General features: G+C 41.1%; 1 protein-coding gene across 2 annotated transcripts in view; it reads left to right on the forward strand.

The window, feature by feature from the left end:
- Positions 1–2,080: 2,080 nt before the first annotated feature.
- LOC104567754 (ubiquitin-associated protein 2-like) overlaps positions 2,081–15,440 on the forward strand; it is a 232,068-nt gene continuing 218,708 nt past the window's right edge. For both annotated transcript variants that reach the window (XM_088520166.1, XM_088520167.1), the window contains exon 1: positions 2,081–2,175. The gene's annotated coding sequence lies outside the window, so the exon portion shown is untranslated. The remainder of the gene's footprint in view (positions 2,176–15,440) is intronic.

Below are 15,440 nucleotides of genomic sequence, written 5' to 3' on the forward strand. Positions count from 1 at the left end.
ATCCAGGCCTGTGAGGAATAGATGGCTCTCTATTTCTGTTTTACCATTCTGAATTTGCCATTTCTTTCTGTAGCACGGAAGTAGATCAAATTTCTGAAACAGGAGACCATTACTTTTTCTTTTATTTCTTCTTCTGGGAAAAAAAAAATCGAAACTAAATTGGACTGACAAGTAGATTGCCACCCCGCCACAACGGTGGCTTTCAGCCTGTGGTATGCAGACAGAGACTATTTAAGAACTCTGCAATACGTGACTAAGACAAGCATGCCTGAAAGAAGCTTAGAAATACAGCCCAGTGGTATCTGCTCCTCCACTGTAATATTTTTTAGTAGTTGGAAAACTCAAAAGTTTGTAGATCCTTGTGACGGTTGCTGAAGTTCTAGCAAAGTAGCTAATATGTAGGATTTGCCTTTTAGGCATGTCAAATTTTTGCTCTATCTAGCTGAGGGTCTCGTCTCCCACCCCGATGTTCTGCAACCTAGAGCGAGGGTGAGGATCCTTGTCCCTTATTTTATCTTTCTAGCTCTCCTCTGGAAGCTCCAGTAGTAGAATACACTGCTTTCTCCTTTGTGTTTACTCCATGTACAGCAGAAAGAAGTCCACACTGCTTTTTGTCCTGGTATCCTTGTTTAATTGCCTTATTCCAGATGCTCCTTGGCTGGATTCTGTGTGTTATTCAGTGACATCCTCCAGCTGGCACCACACCAGCTGATTCGAGCATCCCAAGAGCTCTCAGCCTTTGTTACTGTGCGCTGCCATCAAGCACCCACCTTGATTAGCACAGGATTGCCAAGTCATGATGAAAGAATGCTAATACTGCCGATTAAACCTGTACAGACTATGGAACCACAGACACGTTTGTCACAGAGCTTGTGAAACTGTGTAGAGATGTAATTAATCCCCTCCCCTCCCCACAATAGCAATAAAGCAAAATATCAAGAGCTGCCTCAAGAAAAATCAACATGACCTGCGTGCTGTTTGGGCAGCAGCTCAGCTTCTCTCTACAGGCCCTTGTTTTATTGGGAGAAGAAAGGGATGAAGCAGCCTTGCCGCATCCAAATTGTGGGAGCTGTTTTGGCTCCTGCCCATCTACATAATAGGAATCAAGGAGTTGGGTCTTTTAAATCCGTGTGTTCTGGCTAAGTGGAGAAGTCAGGAGCACAAGCAACATAGATTAGTTTTCAGATACTGGCCAGAGCGAAAGTACATTTGACACCCTTCTGTTCTGCTCGCCTGGACGGCTTGGTGCTCAAGCAGAAGCAGGTGGATGGCAGTAGTTGAAACAAGACCACAGGAAGGGACAAAAAACAGAGCGTGTTTCTCTCTGGAAGTGCCAGGGATGAGCAGGAGCCCCAAAATCTCACACCCTGATGTTGTTACACAGACACAGATCCCTGCAGGGGCTAAAGTGTCTCCTCAAGCTTGTAATGTGCTAGGTCATCCTCAGAAGGGATGCACAAGCTGTGACTTTGGACACGGGAGGAAAGAAGAAAGGAAAAGTTTCTTTTTTTTCTTTTTTCCTTTTTCTTCTTCCCCGCATCCCCGGAGCGCCCCCAAGCGGTAGCCAGCTCCGCTCCGCTCTGCCTGCTCTGTCCCCCCTCAGCACCGGGGCCACCGGAGCTCGCGCCAGCCCCGCACCCGCTGCCTCCCGCGCTGCAGCCCTCCCCGGGCCCGGTGCTCGCGGCGCTGCTCCGGCAAACGGTGTGGGCACCGGGAAACGGCGGGGCAATCCAGGGCGGGGGACGGTTTGGGGCGGCTGTGGACAGCAGCCTGGCACAGCGGGGAGGAACCGGGAGCTGCGGAGAGCCCGGGGGGCGGGCACGTGACGGCGGGAGTGCGAGAGCTGGGAGACAAAAACGCCGCCAAGACGGGGAAACGGGCGGCAGGAGCGGGGCGCCCGGCGGGAGCCGCCGCGTGACGTCACGCCCGGCGGCGGGCGGCCCGGCGGCGCCGCTCACGTGACGCGGCGGAAGGGAGGAGCGCGCGCGCGCCCGCCGTGCGTGAGGGGCGGGGCTGGGGCGCGCGGCGCGTCGCGTCACGTGGCGGGGGAGCGGCCTCGCGCGCGCGTGGAGGAGGAGGAGGAGGAAGAGGAGGAGGAGGAGGGGGAGCGGGACGTGAGGGGCGGTCACGTGACGCTGGTGGGCGCCGCTGCTGCTTTGTGAGCGCATTGGGCAGGTACCGAGCGGGGCCGCGCGCGCGAGTGGGGAGCGGGGCGCGCGTCTGGCCGGCGCCCCGCACGCGTGTCCCCCGACCTCGGGGCTGGGCCCCCTCCCCCACCGCCCGGCCGCGCGGGGGAAGCCCAACGGTCGGAGGGCGCGCGGGGGTTTCTGCCTCCTCCCCCGCCCCTTAACGGCCCGGGCCTGCTGCGCGGCGGCCCCGGCCCCGTCCCGGCGCTGCTTTTGTCCGCGGGGGCGACTGCGGGCCCGGGCCTCCCCTCCCTGCGTGCCCGCGGGCCGCCGCGCTCGGGCCCTGCTGCCCCCCGGCCGCCCCGGCGGTGGGGGGGGCGGCTCTGCCCTACTTTTGCTGTCGGCCGCCCTGCCCCACATCGCGGGCGCCCGGGAAGGGGCGCGGGGCGCCGCGGGGGGGAGCCGGGCGGCGGCTTCATCCCCCCACCGCAACGCGCCGCGGAGGGGCCTGGAGCTACCGCCCCCCTCCGCGCTTGGCCTCGTCCAAGGAGGCGCCGCGGCCTCCTGGCAGCGCGGGGCTGCGGCGGGGGCTCTGCGGCCTCGCGCTCGCCCTCCCGCCTCCTCCCCGCCGGCTCTGGGCGAGCTCAGGGGCTGTCCCAGGTGCTCCCCGTGCAGGGGCCTTCCCGGGATCCCGACCCTCTGCGGGGGAGCCGACAGCACCGGGAGGAACAAGTGGGTGAATAACTGTGGATCTGCTCTGTACCCATCCTGCGCCGTGGCTCCCATAGTGCCTTTCCTCTCGCCTTCCTGTGGGCTTCCTCCCTGGGAAGGGGGGCAGGGCGGCCGGGTCAGCATCCGCGGCTGCAGCCGCCCCAGATTTGCGACAACAACATCTCAGAGGCAGCAGCAGGTTACCTGAGGACGTGGCTGGGAATGAACCGTTCTCCCTGTTAACCTGCTCTGCTTCGTCCTTCCTCACCTCTGACCATGTGCACTCAGCGAGGGCTGTAAGTCAGGGCAGGCCTTTGCTGCTGGGCTTGCTAATGTGCATTAGGAAAAGAAAGCAGGCTTGGGGGTGCTTGCTGTGTTTGCTGAAGGAAGTCACGCCAGGAAAGCGATTTACTTGAAACACACCAGAAACTGTGTGTAGGGATTCGTTTGTCCTTCAAACCCAGCTGCAAAGATCTGAACCATGCAATGTTAAAGAGCATTAAAAAGGAAGTGCTGAAATATTTGCAGCGCTGCTTAATACAGCCTGGGAGTAGGTCAGGATGAAGCAGGCATGATGGTTCCCTCTTCTGTATGCGTTAACATGCGGAGCCTGGCTGTGCAGGGCCCTCTTGGTGGTGTTCAAAGGAACGAGCAGTTGGTGAAGCAGAAACCAGGGAGGTTGTGTTGAGCGATGCAAGGGGAAGCCGCGAGCGCCAGCCCGCTGCTTCTCTTGCCACCCAGCAGCAGTCAGGCCCCAGTCATCTTCGTTTGAGTAAATGATGAATGGCAATAATAAGGCAGCAGATCAAGGCAGTAGCTGCTGGGATGGTGGTGGCTGGTGAAATGGAGGGGGCCTTCCTGGTGTGAGAGCAGCTGTTTTTTTCAAGGAGAGAAATTGGAGCTGGATGTGAGTGAAGGGAAGGGAGGGGGAGGATGTGCAGGCCTGGAACAGCAGCACTTTCCATTGAAATGGAGCCTTTCACAACCAACAGCATCAACTTTGTCTTTCGAAGGTCTTGCTTTTTCTAATAATTTTCTAATATACAGGTCTTTTTAGCAATCCTCTGGGTTATGTCTTATATTCTAGTAGTGCTTGGGTTAAATTCCTTCCTGCCTGGCTCAGTATTTATACCTGTGCCTGATCTCTGTGGGATGGTTTGATCCAACCTGTTTAAAAGATTTTATTTTTTAACCTTACATTAGGCAACTTGAAACTGAGCGAGGCTAAATCAGTTTGCAGTGTTGATGTTTTGGGGTTCCTAGAGTGTTATGTGGAGAGACTGGATTAACAGGTGTAAACAAATTTAGTTGTATGCTCTGGGAAATGAGTGCGCATGTGTTTATAAGCTTAACAACATCTGGTGACTTAAAGGGGGAGCAGAGAAAAGTGGGAGAGCTTTATTCTGCTTTTTCTAGTTGCAGTTCTGCTAGTATATTGATTTAACTTTTTATAGCAAAAAAAAAGAAAAGGCATGGAAATTCATAAGTTGAGGCTGTTTCTTTTGCATAGTTCTGGCAAGTCCTCAAAAGGGATCCTGGTACCATGAGAGAGGATTTAACCATTCTTGATGACTTTGAAGCTAACAGAATTATTGCTAAAATATATTTTTTCCCCCTGTTTTCCAATTTTCCCATTTTTAAGTTATTCTTCTATAGAACTTACAAGTAAGTGTTTTTTTTTTTTTTTTTCCCCACTGACTGTAATTTAAGTCATGTTTTCCCAATAAAATGATTTTTTGGTATGTATTATATCTCTTGCTAGTGTCTCCTGCTGATACTAGCCTTGGTAGCATAACTAGTAGTGCTTGAGAAATGTATGTATTATAGAATATTAATATTCTATTAATAATTAGTGTAATAATAATGTTTGTTAGAATATTTGTTAGTGATTTCAGTAATGTTTAGAACCAGTGCTTGGAATAGGGTTTTCATGAGAGAATAAGCATGTAAATATACATCTGTTATAACTTTATCTTTTGACTTTTATTTAGTTAAAGCACAGGTCCAGGGCTTTGAAGAACTTTGTTTTACTCTCAGATTTTAATTGTATGAGCTTGAGTTGTTTTTTTTTTTTAAAGTGACATTTTTCCTCTATAAGGGAACAGATTAATGAAACTCTCCTAGTGATGTATTTGTGTTCTTCAAAACTTGAATGGAAATACAGAAAGTATCTACTAAAATGCTTTTTTTTTCTGTGAGAGTGTTTTGCTGGATTTTTTTTTTTCTTTTCTGATAAAGTCTGCTCATTTGTTGCCCATTACGTACAAATTTGCTTTCCAGGTTTAGACCTGGTTTAGACTTGTACTATTTTTCATATAACTTCCCTAAACCAGTTATGTTCTTACAGTGAGAGCTATAGTGAAAAGTTTGAAGTAGCTCCTTTGCAATTACTTGAAATTCTTTTTTTTCTTTTTTTCAAAAAGTACAAAAAAATTCTTAATTTTGCTGTAGCACGGAAGTCCACTGTTTAATTTTGTCCAACTGACTGTCAGGACTCCTGGTTCACCTGGGAGACTCCTGCAGCTTAGTAGCATGTGATCTTCAGCTTCCCTCCTTCTCAGTACTGCAAAGGAAAAAATAGTGACTAAAGACAAGATGCAGTCCTCCATTTACCAGGTAGATTAAAGGTTATGCTTAATATCTCATGGCTTGCTCAGCTTGCTTCTGCTACAGCTCTCTTGCTGAGCACATTGTTTTATGTTCTGCATAGATTATAAAACTTGCAAGGTAGGTTGCGTGAACAACTTTGAATGTTGTTCCCTTGCGTGGAGTTGTTTCTTCTCTCAGTTCTGAAATTTTCTTTTTTCATGACTGTCTTTGTGAAAGCTGGGACATCCTCTGGCTTCTTTTGAAGATAAACTCATCAAGTCTTTCTTTTTTCCCCTCCCTTTCTACCTTCTTAAATCAGTTTCCCAACAGATTAGCTTGGAGGAGCTGCTAACCTGGTTAAATGTACCAATTTGCATTAAAAACAAACATGTTTCCAATTTTGAGAGAGCTTTGATCCTTCCCAAAACTTAGGGTTCACCCAAAGTAGTACTTCTCTTCTGAATGTTATGGTTTTCTGTATTTATCAAAGAAAAAACACAGTTTATTCCAGATCTACAAGAGATGTAAGTTGAGCAGAATATGTTTGAGAGCATCAGTTGTGTTTATTGTGACTACAGTGCTGTTTCTAGAAGTAGGTGTTTGCAGGGTAGTGCTTTAGAGACCATGCTGAGATTGAATTTTTCTTTCTCCTGTATCTTTGTCAAGCAGGTATTTTGAGAGTGGTCTAGAGAGGAAGTGTATGTTGTTTGCTCTATCTAGTTTTAAGTGTTAACCAAATCATGGATATTTAATGATAAACATTTGACTGATATCTCCTGTGTTCATATTGTGCACACATTACTGTGTTTGGAGGCAATGGCTGATCTATTTTTTTTCTTTAAAGTCTTGCATTTACTTTTCTTGATTGATTTTAAATCTTGCAGGTGATCTTAGATAAACTTCAGCAGTGTGAATCTGAAATGAGTCCTGGTGCCAAATCTCCCTCTGAAAGGGCCTGTGTTTACAGAGCTCACAGTTTACTGTAACCAATGCTTCCTTTTAAGTCTGGTCCCTGCTCGTGATGCTCAGGCTGCACCTGTCTTTGGGTACTGGTCTTTTATTTCGTGTTTTGGTCGCGAGATCTTCAGACCACTGACGTGTGATCCATATGGAGCTTGATAAAACAGTGATCTAACTTTGGGGGCCCACGGGCAATGGGGAGGAACAAGGCTCAGAGCAGCCAACTTGCACTTCCCAGGCTTGTGCTTTGCCTTCTTTCAGTAGCCACTGAACAAGTTTCTGAGTGTTTTGAACCTGGGGTAAATGCCAAGATGTCTGAAATTAAGTTTAGAGAAGACCAAAGCAGTGTTATGAGCTTGGTGGAGGCAAGTTAATGAGTATGTTAAAGTGTTTGTTTTTTCTGTTGTTTGTTTTTCTTCCCCTCAGTGTCTGTGAAAAGTTTGTGGCTTCTGATAAATCCTTAACCTTTCTTTGCTTCTTCTTGATGTTCAGAGAGCAGCCACGTCGAGGAACTTTTCTTTGTGTCTTAGGAAAATACTTGTATTATCTTCCTTGAATAGTTCTTATAGCATTATAATTGCTGTGGGAAGCTATGGAAGAAACTACACCTTGAAAAGTACCTTGCTGTAAGGAATTTTTTAGCTGTACTTCAGTCTTCCTTGGCTGCAGTTTTCTGTTTTGATGTATTATGGTAAGTTATAAGTCCTAGTGATTTTTGTCCTACATGCTTTAGTTGTAGGAATGATAGATTTTTCTCTTTCTCTTCATGTGACTGTCTGGAATTCTGCTGTAATTCGAGGGTTGTCCATAATGAAGCTTCTTGTGAGGAATTTTGATAACAGGTTGTCAGTTCTAAGCCCTTTTATTTTTGCGTAGTCAAATCTGTTGTCCTTGAGGGAAGCTTAAAGCCACCTCATCTTCTATGCCTTTGAGAATGGGATGGGTTGAGGTGGATAGGAGAGGTGCAGGTGACAGTAGTTCATGACTCATGGTGGGTAGAGAGGTGAATGGCTTTTGGATATACATTTAGAGAAAATGCTGCAGAACTGTAGCGAGATTCATTTTTTAAACATGAATCATGGCGTAATTGGATATCCAGATTCTAGCAGAACTGAAGGTTGTAATAAAATCCATGTGTTTTATTAGAGAAATGGGTCAAAAAGTTAATCTTTTGACAGTGATAAAATCACTGTGTATGTCCTGTGTATGTTTCGTCTACAAATTGCAGGATTCTGAGTTGTGGTCTAGGGCATATAAAGTGCTTAGAGCATCTTAGTCTGAGCTCTTGCCGCATTTCTGCATATTGAGTAATTTGCTCTACATCAGAATGATTTTAGAAGTACTTTGTAATGGAAATAAGAAGAAAATTTTGTAGTTGCACAGATCCTGGTAAAGTGAAATGGAATCCTCTTCTTTCTCTTATTCTTGAGCAAAATGCAAAGAAAAGAGCAGAAAAACTGCAGCAAAACTGTAAAATGAGGTTGCATGGTTAAAAGGACTTCATGGGTAATCATGCAGTGTCTGAGAAATGTTGGGATAGCTCTTTTGAACTGTCCTCTTAAACTAATTGTCTTTTTTTATTCTGGGAAAACTTACCTCAAATATTTGTATGACTTGTCTCCTGTGCTGGTTCTGCTGACTGGTGGGGGGCTCCTGAGTTCTTGTGTCATGAATGGGAGCAGAGGGAGAATTGGTAAATTTGGCTACTCATTGCACAAATGTGTTAGGATAACTCGATAGAATCAATAGAAGATGATGTTTGTGTAGTTAGGAAATGGCCTGCCCTAAATATGGGGGAATTCAGGCCAAGAGACTGAAGAACCATCCCCTTTCAGTTGATTTGAATATCTAAGCAAAATTTAACATGAAAACATACTGAGTGACGCATCTCACCTTGCAGGCCAGAACAAGCAAGTTTTGAACATTGAGTCAGTCTGTGGTAACTAAAAGCTTTCTCACTTAGCAAAAACCTAGATGTTTGGAACTGGAGCTAAATGCAGGAAAGAACAGGAGTTAAATAACCAGGGTGGTGGCTGTTATCCTCATGGGGACACAGCGCTATGTGGCTCGGAGCTGGTGTCATGGTTGCATATCCTGCTTATCAAGAGACCCTCACTGAAAAGCTGATGTGCAACCTTTCCCCTTGCAGTTGCTTCATATATTGCAGAAAAGTCAGGATCGATTGTTCTGCTGATAGTGTGTTCCCTCTTCTGCCTGAGGAAGAGGTCTCAGCGTGGCCTGTAGCAGGAGAGTCAAACTGAGCTGCCTGTGAAGTGAGGACAGGCAAGGGCAGGGTGTGACTTGGGGGTATTTTAAGTCATATTCGAGGTGCGAGAAAAAGGGAGGAAGAGTTTGGTGCAGAGTGAGTGATGTGACGGATTTTTTATTTTATTTGCTCATTTAAATTATCCAGAGTCTAGTTCATAGCAGCAAGCTGTTAATGCTGGGGAACCTTAGGTGTGTCTCTGTAAACAATCAAAATTCCTTCTTTGATAAACTGCACTCAGGGTTAAAAATGAAATAACACTGGGAGTGATGAGACCTATTAGAGCACTCTGAGAAGAGGAAGGGAGTATCTGTTCTCTGCAAATCTTGCATATGTTAAATTAACAGGGTGAATTATTTGATGCTGTGACTGTATTTCAGTCTTTGAGGGGTGTTGCTCTGCTAGTATCTAGCTGTGTAGCAAGTGGGGCTTCAGTAACACGAACTGTCAAATTATGAGATGGTGCTTTGTGTCTGTTTCTCCTGGTATTTCTTATAAATGCATTTTTGCATTTATTTATAGGTCTAGGTCAACAGTAATGACTTACTGTTTTTTTCAAAAGTTGAACTATGAACATAAACACTGGGTAATAAATTTTTCAGTTTAAGATAACCTCTCTTTTTTTTTTTTTTCTTTGAGGGAGAGATGTTGAAGGGAACAGGGGTAAGCTATCTCCTGGTATTTGTGGGAATGGAGAAATCGGCTCTGTTTAGGGATTCGCTCTGCTGTTTAATGTAGTGACTTCCTATTTCCTGAAAAAATCTTAACTTGAGGCATCCTACATAGTTTGCCAGGTGACCTCACATAAACATAGCTCAAAACTACATTGCTAAATGTAAGTTTAAATTCTGCTAAAGTCTAAAAGCATTCAGCTGAAGACAAAAATTATTCTATTATTCATGTTTTATGGTAGTAAGGTATTTTATGGTTAAAAAAATGTGGAGTTCCGCTCTTTTGAAGTCTTAAAGCCCAACTTGGGAAATGTAATGTGCTTGTTTTTTTCAGGACCAGGTGTAAATTGATCTTCCAAACAGTGTGAGTTCTAGCAAATCTTCAATTTTGTTGAAATACTGACTTACCATACTTAGCCTGTACTGTGTGTGTTTGGAATTGTATGTGTTTTTAAAATAACCCAAATTTCTAGTTAAAGATGATAATGAAAAGGTGCCATGGATTGAGTTCTTCCAAAACTTTATAAAGATACCTTGAATATTTTACAGTCCTATTGGAAAACAAAGCTTTGTAGCTACAGGAGTTTGAAAATTAAGTAAAATGTTGCTATACATTTCTGTAACACAGACTGAATGACGTAACAACAGAGCAAATATAAAATTATGATTTAAAAGTACATATCTTTATAGGTTGATGCAAAGTAGATTCTGGAAACAAAGATTAAAAGTTTTGAAGGAGCTAATGGGTACTCAGGTCCTACGCTGCATTTTTATCTCAAATTTTGAAAAAAAAATCAAGTTTTGTTTTTTTGGGGCAAATATCTGAAATTTTGAAAAAAGTTTGAAAATTTTTGATTGACATAACTATACTTTTAAGCAACAATTTCCATTTTTTGGTTTCATACGTATTGAAACTTCTAATGACCACTGAGCCCCAGGTAAATATTGTTATGTTCTTGTGATTCTTATTCCTTTTCATAAGTTTCTAGCTTTCTGTGCTTCACATTAGTATGTGAGGTTGATTTTTGTCTTCCAGGGTTTAATCCTAGCATTTCTTACCTAATGTTCTTCCATTTGGAAGACCCAATGGTCTTCCATTTTATTTATTTATTTTAATGTCATAGGAATAATAGCATTTAATTGAATAAATGTTTTACATTACATACATACATATATTAAATTTAAACTGATCAGCTATGAATAGAAGACCTTAATCTTACTGTTTTATGTGTTCGGGTTTTTTTGTTTTGCATTAATATATATTTGTATATATATATATATATATATACACACACACACACACACACACACATATATATATATATATATATGTAGCATTTGAGGAGCCGGATTGATTTAAGGGAATGCTTTTGGGAACCACAATTCTGTTTAATGTGCCTTTTCCTTCTCTTCCTCTTTTCTCTGGAATAAGTTTCTGAAAAGAGCATTGAATATATATATTTTTTATTTTATTTTTTATTTTATTTTTTATTTTATTTTTTATTTTATTTTTTATTTTATTTTTTATTTTATTTTTTATTTTATTTTTTATTTTATTTTTTATTTTATTTTTTATTTTATTTTTTATTTTATTTTTTATTTTATTTTTTATTTTATTTTTTATTTTATTTTTTATTTTATTTTTTATTTTATTTTTTATTTTATTTTTTATTTTATTTTTTATTTTATTTTTTATTTTATTTTTTATTTTATTTTTTATTTTATTTTTTATTTTATTTTTTATTTTATTTTTTATTTTATTTTTTATTTTATTTTTTATTTTATTTTTTATTTTATTTTTTATTTTATTTTTTATTTTATTTTTTATTTTATTTTTTATTTTATTTTTTATTTTATTTTTTATTTTATTTTTTATTTTATTTTTTATTTTATTTTTTATTTTATTTTTTATTTTATTTTTTATTTTATTTTTTATTTTATTTTTTATTTTATTTTTTATTTTATTTTTTATTTTATTTTTTATTTTATTTTTTATTTTATTTTTTATTTTATTTTTTTAACTCTTCAACTGGAATTTTGCGAATAAGTAGACTTAACAATTCTACTCCACAAAATTGCTCAAGCCTATGTACCCTATGAAGTTTAAATGCAGTGTGTTGAAAGCTGTTTTGTCACCTTTTTGTCACACTTGCATTCCATTCTGGAAAGAAGGTCCTGAGATGCAGCTGTGATCTCATAGTAACTTCCATGACAACTGGTGAGCTCGGGTTCTGCTGCAAGGTTCTTTTATGGTATTTTAACTAAGGTCATAGCAGTGCCTGGTGCCTCTGAGTTTCAAAGCACTGAAAGAAGGTGGGTCAGGAGTTTTTCTTTCAAAAATTTTCCTAATTTTCAAAATGGGCAGTGGCTACACTTTATTTTTTAGGAAATACTATAAACTCTTACAGATGTGCAAATTTTGAGACCCTGAAGATGAGACACTGAGTAGCTTTAGATATTTACTTTCTCCTGATTACAGTCTTGGAGGAGGCTGCTGCCTTAACTGTGCATGTTTAGGTTTGTTTTTGTTTTTTGTTTTTATCAGAGGAAACATGTAGACATGTCGAGTTGTGTGTTTTTTTTTTTTTTCTTGTTCAAGATTTTAGTTTTAAAATGTGGTATATTGGGACATTGTACTCCTTGAACTTGAATAGCACTTTTCAGGTGTTAAATTGAGAGTATGTTAAATCATCATACTGCTTTGCTTTTAAACTTGCCTACCACTGCTTGCTTGTTTGATTTATAGCATTACTGTATTTTTTTACTGCGGATATGTTTAGCAGTTCTTCTTGCTACAGTTTTTTAATAATGTTCTCTAAATGTCTGAAATTGTGCCACCTGTAGAATAGTATGTGATTTGTTGGATCAGCTTAGTCAAAGAAAAACTCAAGTTTGTCATCCAAGTTTTGAAGCTTGTAACAGTTTATCTTGACTAACCTTTGACTTCAGTGTACCTATGGCATCTCTTTGTTAAAGGGAATTAACGGATATTTGTGACGCAATGATTTTAAAGATTGGCATAACCAAGTGTGTGTTCAGTGAAGCTTTGGTAGGTACAGTATGGTCTCTAAAACTGATACCTATAAGGTTACCTCTGAGGGCAAAGCATGGAATCAGTGACTTTTAGTTACAGTATTGTAGTAAGTACAGCACACTGATGAAGGACCTCACTAAATATAAAATTTAGGTAAAATGATAGTAAGACACAATAAGCTTAAGAAAACTAATGAATCATGTGAAATGTAATTTCTTAATGGGTTATCAAGAGGAAAGACGTTTTGGAAAGAAATCTTTATGCACTAGTTCAGTGTGTAACATTGCAAACATCTGAAAAACATTGATTCTTAAGTTTGTATTATAAGCTAGTCTGACTTGGAAAGATGTGGTGGAGGAGAGCAGCAACCTGATTCTGGAAATACAGATTGCAGGGCAGCCAAATGGTGCTCAAGTCAGTCAAGACTTGCAGGGGAAAGGTGAATTTTGGGGTGGAGGGCGTGCGTAGTGAGTCTGCATCTACAAGAAGTCTTTTTGTTTTGTTTTTCACCCACTCAGGTTGGAGAGAAAATAAATAGTGAATTATATTCACTAGAAGTTTGGTCAATTTGAAGTTATAGGGCAGCAGCTTGTCTTTCTTTTGTGGTTCCTTTAGAAAGATAAGGAAGTGGGAGATGAATTTCCGTTCAGTGTGGTTAATATTGAACACATAAGAAGAGTCTGAATCACTCTATTTCTGTTCTTAGTTTTAAATTCTTCTTTGTAGTATGCTGTATGTTTGGAGTTGTACAGATAGTTGTTAATCGTTCATTTCTTTGGATAGTGGTGTATCATTTGGGTCTAGATCAGTGCTAGAGCTGACGTCATTTGGAAGTCTAGAAAGATGGAACAATAATATGTGAATTTTCGCACAATGCCAAGCTGAGGAGTTGTGATATTGAGGAAAATGATGTGCCAAAAAATCCTACTGGAAAAACATGGAGTAAAAAACTGAAAAGTCAAGTTTCCCAGCTGAAGCAGGTTAGCACAAAGATTAATGTCAAAGGAAATTAATAAAACAATGTTTTAAGCTGTGCCAAGCACTAGCCCTGGTCAAGGCTAGTGTCCTAGGTTAAATCCAGAATTGGCAGCAAACCCCAGGATTGCTCATGTTTTTCAGTTCTCTATGAGACTGCTGCTTTCTGAGCACCTGACAGAAAGTTCGAACAGAGAACTTGGCTTCTTGAAAGTTTTCACTTCACCAAACACCATGAGTTTGCACAAGATTTTAGACATACTGGAAGTATAAGATTGATAAGGAAAGTAGCTTTTAATACTGAGGTAAGCTGTTGTTTCTGTCTTTTTTAATTTAGAATGTTATATGTTACTGAAAAGAAGTGGGTTCTCTTGTCTGAGATAAAGCTTGAAAAATAGAATAATCTTGGAGAAAATCATAAAAAGTATTTTAAAATATCCTGCTTTTATTAAAAAGAAACACTTTCTTTGAGACTTTTGGTTTTCTTTTTTTTTCTGAATACATGACTTTGACTGTGTTTCCTTCTTGACTGTCTAGCTCAAGAAGTAGGGCTCTGCAGATATATAAATGGTGTCTTGGCTTTTTGGATTTGCTATCAAAAGTTGATATAGTGATGTTTTTAGCACATATCATAGGTACAGCCTTACTAGATTACCTATTGTTTACTTTTATATTGCTTGATGGTTCTAAGATAATCTTGTTGTTAATCCGTGAATTGATGAAAATATTGCAGGTCTAAATTAAGCCCCCCACACCTGAAACTTTGAACAACCTTTTTTCATGGTGACGCTTTCAACTCTGTTCCAAGTTGTCAGCTCTGGTGTGAACTAACTAGGTGCCCTCTTTGATGGCGCTGAATGAGTTTCCGCCAGTTTGAGAACGTCATAAATGTCTCCCCTCGTACTTGGCTATTTTTAGTCCTGTTGCTCGTATCTGTTTCTATTCAAGGAATTCTTTTGGAAGCTGTTCCAAGAGAGCAGCGCTGCTTGGCAGCCCGAGAGGGAGCGGGAAGGGGGCAGGGAGAGTCCAGCAGCGTGCAGCGTCCCTGCATCTGCCTTGCTGAGAAGGACCCTGGGCAAAGCAAACACCCTATTACAAGTGATGTCTTGACTGTCGAGAGCTCGTGTAGGCAATGTCTCCTTGTAAGGTGGAGTACCCAGGTTTCACCTTGAAACCTCCTTACTATGTTCTTTTCGGCCTGTGAACTATGGTAAATCTTGGAGGCTGTTTCATTATGATGATGACATTGGAGTGAGTGACTGAAATACTAATTTCTAAGTTTAATAGTAACTGGTCAACTGTCAGACCCAAGTACTTGGTCTTTTTCCTGTCCTAAGGAAGTTGAACATCCTTTATTTTAGAAGACTTTTAGGAAGGTAATCAGATTCAACAGAAAAACAACAACCAAATTATCGTTTTTTTTTTTTTTTTTTTTTTTTTCATTTTCATGTATTGCTCATCTTGTGCATGGAGCTAACCATTGAATGTAACAGCAGTGAATGGTGAGGATGTGATTCATTTAGAATTTTTACACTTGCATCTTGTGGTTGGTACTGTTGAGAAATGGCAAACCTGAAGGGTCTTTGGATGCCTGTAGTTAGTGTTATGCCCAGGGCTACTGCAGTGTATATATATGCTGTATTGAAGGGGCCCTACCGATACTGTACATCCCCGTGCAGAGAGAAGTGATTGAGACACGCGTGGCTCACGGTGCTGGAAAGCTATGTGTCTTGCGCAGCTTTGAGGGTGTATTCAGGCCTGATTTGAGATGTTGTGGATTACTTAAGTACTGTTATTTATTTATTTATTTTTACCTTGTGATATTGATAGCTTAATCGGTGTGTGTTCTGAGATCATGTGTTGCTTCCATGTGCTTTCTGAAGAGAGCATCTGTAATTTTAGTTCATACTCTGCAGCTGTTTGCCTACCTATATATATATATGGATGTGCCCTGAGCTCACCCAGGCTTCCAGCTGACCCTTGAATTCACCTCAGATGGAGGAGTAAACTCTACAACGTAACAGTCTGCAGTAAGTGGTTTCTTTGCCTTGTGATTTTTTGGTGGAGGGAATCATCTGCAGAAGAACTTCCAAGTGACCTGTCTTTCT

This window comes from Tinamus guttatus, unplaced genomic scaffold (genome assembly GCF_059628265.1).
Source record: "Tinamus guttatus ecotype Peru unplaced genomic scaffold, ASM5962826v1 Tinamus_guttatus_pri_ptg000081l, whole genome shotgun sequence".
In the NCBI taxonomy this organism is placed as follows: Eukaryota; Metazoa; Chordata; class Aves; order Tinamiformes; family Tinamidae; genus Tinamus; species Tinamus guttatus.